Here is a 5,517-nt window from a genome sequence, read left to right on the forward strand (position 1 = left end):
AACAAGATCATTAATTACAACCCAATCAGAATTATGTTGCATGCAATTAGCAGAATCAGCAAATGAACTGCAATGTTGGTTAAAAGCTAGTGTAATAGGAATTCTATATTTATAACAAGTTTTTAAAAATTCATACGTAGAATTTCATCTAATATCAATTTCCTCAGGCATCAAAATCGGTGTAAGTCCATTTTCTTGACATTTAACTTTAAATTCTCTAATTCTCGATCTACGATTATTTCCTTGAATAAAACCAACGGCAAGACGAATTTTTTTAATATAAAGCTCAAAAAACTCAAGACCATCTTTTACAATTAAATTATATATATGACATGCACACTTAATATACAAAATTTCAGGCAAGGGCGGAGATAGCATAGATTTTTTTTATAGCAGTCTTGTTGTTAGAAGCATTATCAAAAGAAATACATAAAATTTTATTTTCGATACCATAATATTCGGTAATTTTAACAATAGAATGAGCAATAAATTATTCAGTATGTTTACGATTTTCATCATATAAAACAGCAAGAATACGTTTTTGCATCACGAAATTACTATCCATCCAATGACAAGTAACGGTTAAATAATCATTTTTATTTACAGCACGACCAAGATCAGAAGTTAGGGACAATCTACATTGAATATTTTTTAACAATGTTGATAAATAAAAACAATATTGTGAATGGAGTCTAAAAATATCAGACTGACAAGTAGTTCTAGGAATACCGTTAAACATAGAATTATAAATTGCTTGTATACTAACGAATAAAGGCATCAGAAGAAGGAAAACTAAAAGGCAAACAACCCACAACTACCATTTTAGCTATTTCTTCCGGGTCCCTCAATTTATTATACTTTTTCGCTACGTGACCGGTTGCTGGGTCCATTCTAGTTTGCGTTGGCCACCAACATCCCCACCACCTTGTGTAATATTTAACTCTCTTTTATGATCTTTAGCTATATGTCTCATTAAGGTACCCGTACCCCCTTGCTTGCCTCCACTTCTATGCTATATATTTGTTGACAAATATTACATTGCACCTCAATATCTGATATACGTTCAAAAAATTGTCATGCAATACTAGTTCTTTTACGAGGTCTTGAGTCTTGAGGCACTGAGAGGACGGGAAGGGAGATTAAACGATTCAGATCTAACGTTAGCATCTCCTACTGTGGGTGTCTCAGCAATATTTTCATTATCTTCGTCTAAATTAACCGCATCTACTTCATTTTCTTCTTAAATATCGTAATTTTCCTGAGCTTTTAAATAATCCATATCGTGAGCACCTATACCTATTTCTTCCTCAAAAGGTGTACCAAGCAGTACCAGAGGCGAAGGCACACGGGTATATCTACTACTTGAACTACCTCTACTGCTAGTAATTCACTTTTTACTACCACTACCGCTTCCGAGACAAAAAAATTTAACACCTTTAGTAGCGAGGTTTCTTAATTTATCCATAATATAAATTAAATTAAACTAAAAATATTCAAAATACACAAATATAATAAAATTAAATATTAAACAATTAACACAATAAATAAAATTAAATTTAAGAGATGGAACGACAATACCAAATTTTGGAAGTATCCGAAGGTTGCGACTTTAGAAACTTCTGTTCGTACTTTGTAAATGAAAAATTAAAAAATTAAAGTGAACACTTTAAGAAATTAAATATATTGAATATTTGAGAATTGGGAATTGAGATTTGAGAGAGAATGAGATTTGAGAGAGTGAAAAATTGTGTGAAAAATAATTTGAAGTTGTAGGGTATTTATAGAATTTTTTTTGGGATTAAAAAATATTTTTTAAAATTAAATTTTTTATTTTTAATAAATGGGCCCAAACTAGCTGTTTGGACCCAAAAACGGCTATATAGCCGTTGGGCCAACGGCTAGTTTGGCCCAAAATCCTTTTTTTAAAAAAAAAAGGTATCCGGGCTTGGTCCGGGCCGGGTTAGCCGGGCCCATTTTATAAAAATAACCATCCCAGGACTCGAAACCCTAAAGCCCTAGGTCTTACCGGGCCGGGTCAAACTGGGCTGGGTTAGTTACAAGGGCCGGATGGGTCCGGGTCCGCCCAGCCCACTTGACACCCTTAGCTCATTCTTGTATAGACAGTGATAAAGTTTTAAGTCCAAATGTAAATAAAAAATGAAGGATAAAGTGAATTGAGTTGCCATTTTAAGGAAGTAAAGTTCTTTTATATTGGTGGGAAAAAGAAACTTTCTTATGTTTATATTGAGAATTATTTTTTAATGTGTATAGTGTGGTAAGAATAACTCATGCCTCGCGCCATCGTCGTCACTCGGCTTTGGCTTCGAATTTAAAAAATGATCTAGAGATTATTTTTCTAAACAAAATTTATTTGAAATTTGATAATTAGTGAAGTTTTTATTCCAAAAATTCAATAGGAAATATTTATCCATTTGCAGAATGCACATGGCATGTGCGGAACCTTCGAGGCACTATTTCAGAATGAAATGATGACCTGCACGTAGGTTGTCATCTGCGGACGCAGATTTGGTGCAAGTCCAACACAGGTCAAGCTAGAACATTCTGGTTTGTGTTGAAATACGACCTGCGCGCGCAGGTCCAACATAGGTGAGGTGTCATTTTAAAACAAGTACATTTTTCATGAACCATTGCTTCCTTTCTAAAACACCATTTTTTGGCTATAAATATCCCAATTTTCCTCAAGTAAAGGTATGAAAATTTGAAGTGAAAAACATCTTCTTCTTCTTCTTAAAACTCTAGTGTAATCTTCAATCTATTGAGTGAGTTTGTTATTCAAAATATGTGAGGTACCACTTTTTTGTGAAGTGAATCATTTTATCCTGAGAGGATATATCCTCTAACCTCAGGTATTGAGGGAATAAATTCCTTAAAGATGCACCGTGAATTCAGTGGACTTGATTCAATCATTTTTATCTTTATCTTATTTTCTTAAAGTTGATTTTTTACTCTTTTTCAAAAAAATAATTTAAACTTCATATTGATAGTTCTTCATCTGTTTGAACTTGTGTTTGAAGTTCTTGAAATTTCATATTGATAGTTCATAAGTTGATTGAACTTGTGTTGAATTTATTGTATATTAATTACAAATTTATACCCAGAATAACAATCTTAAGGAATTTACCTTAATAATCTATACTTTTGAGTTTTTAGAGATTAAAACTTTTTGGCTTTCTACTTTGTTTGAACAGAATAGTGATTTAAAAGTATAAAAACTTCATCATGAGTTAAAGTTCATTCGATTGACGATTAAAGGAACATAAAAGGTTCATCGTTAAACTAAAAACAAGTTGTTTAAAGTTTTAAACTTTATTTTTAGTATTTTGACATACTAAATTGGTTGTCTCTTTACGACAACAAAAATAACTACTGAGAATCAAGTCAGTGATGGAATGGTGAATGTCGCAGCAACAAATATTGCTACTTTAAGCAATTCAAATGCTACTCCTGCTATGGCATTACAAGAAACATCAAAAAAAATTTTTGGTGTGGATTTTAAAAAATTACATCCAAAGATGTTCTTTTATTTGACCATATTGAATCTATAAATGTTCATCATGAAAAGTGGTCAAAGTTGTTAGAAGAAACTTCAAAAAATGCTTTATAGTAACGGAAGCATGGAAGAACTCAAATTTTTTGTGTATGAACTACATACTGAGTGGCCTACAAGATGACTTGTATAATGTGTACAGTAATATGAAGACCTCAGAGGAACTTTAAGATGCTTTAAAAAAGAAGCACAAAACAGATGATGCTAGAATGAAGAAATTCATTTTTGCAAGATTTCGGGACTTTAAGATGGTAAATAGTAAAACTTTAGCTACCCAAATTTAGGAATTGCAAATCATCATCCATGATCTTCTAAATGAAGGTATAAACATAGTTAATAACTTTATTAAATATATTAACTGTTTTCTTGATACTCACATAATCTTTGATATAGATTTGGTTGTGAACGAGGCTTTTTTAGTAGCTTTTGTAATTCAGAAGTTACCACCTTTGTGGAAAGACATCAAGAACTACTTGAATCATAAGAGCACGGAGATGTTTGCTGAAGACCTCATTATGAGGTTAAGGATTGAAGAGGATAATAAGATAGTTGAAAAGATGCCTCAAGGAAATTCTGCAATAAGTAGAGAGAATATTGTGGAAGATGAACCTAATAAATCAAATAAGTGAAAGAAAACGTCAGGACACCAAATAAATCATCCTAAGAATAATTTCAAAGGTAACTGTTTTAACAATGGAAAAATTAGCCATAAGTCTGCAGATTGTTGGGCTTCCAAGAAGGGAAAGAAAAGGGATCAAACAAACATGGCTGAATCCAAAGATGATTTGGGCGATCTATGTGCTATGATTTTGGAATGTAATTTTATTAAAAATCCTAGAAAGTGGTGAATTTATTCAGGTGCCACCCACCACGTGTGTTCTAAAAAAATTATTTGCATTATATGCCCCGACTTAGGATAATGAGAAGATATTCATGGATAACTTCGCTATTATAAAGATTGAAGAAACATGTAAGATTTACTTAAAGATGAAATCGTAAGGTGGTGATATTAAACAACGTCCTTCATGTTTCGGAGTTGTGAAAGAATTTATTTTCTACTTCATTTCTGACTAAAAATAAATTCAAATGTGTATTAGTTTCTGACAAAGTTGTAATTAGTAAGGGAGAAGTGTAACCAAGGGCCTTTTTAAGATCAATGTAATAAATACTGAAATGAATAAAAATTTTATTTCTTCTTACTTGTTTGTGTAAAATGACTTGTGACATGAATATTTAGGACATGTGAATTACAAAATCTTGCGAAAATTGATTAATTTAGAAGTTCTGCTTAACTTTGAGTGTAATAAATCATAGTATCAAACATGTGTGGAATCTAAGTATGCTAAGTATCCGTATAAATCTTTTGAAAGAAATTTGAATCCCTTAGACTTAATTCACACAAACATTTGTAATATGAAGTCAATATCACTCGTGATAAGAAAACATATTTCATAACTTTTATTCATGACTGCACTAGATACTATAATATTTATTTGATAAATGATAAGGGTGAAGTAATAAACACGTTTAGGTAATATTAAACTAAAATTAAATATCAGTTGAATAATAAATCAAAATGATAAGAAGTGATAGGAATGGAGAATATGAATCTCTTTTTGTGGATATATATTTGAAAAAGAAATTGTCCATCAAACTACTTCCTTGTATTCATCTCAATCAAATGGAATTGCGGAAAAAAAATTAAACATTAAAAAAATAATGAACGTCTACTCATAAGTTCAGATTTACCGTAAAATTTATGGGGGGAGCTATCGTTACAACAAACCGAATATTCAATAGAGAGCCCCATAGCAAAACACACTTTATTATATGTGAAAATGAAAAGAAAGAAAATCAAACTTGAAATATTTCAAAGTTTGAGGATGTCTAGCCAAAGTTCATGTTTTTATACCTAAAAAGGTAAAAATAGGACAAAATACTGTGGGTTG

This window comes from Capsicum annuum, chromosome 4, assembly GCF_002878395.1.
Source record: "Capsicum annuum cultivar UCD-10X-F1 chromosome 4, UCD10Xv1.1, whole genome shotgun sequence".
NCBI lineage: Eukaryota > Viridiplantae > Streptophyta > Magnoliopsida > Solanales > Solanaceae > Capsicum > Capsicum annuum.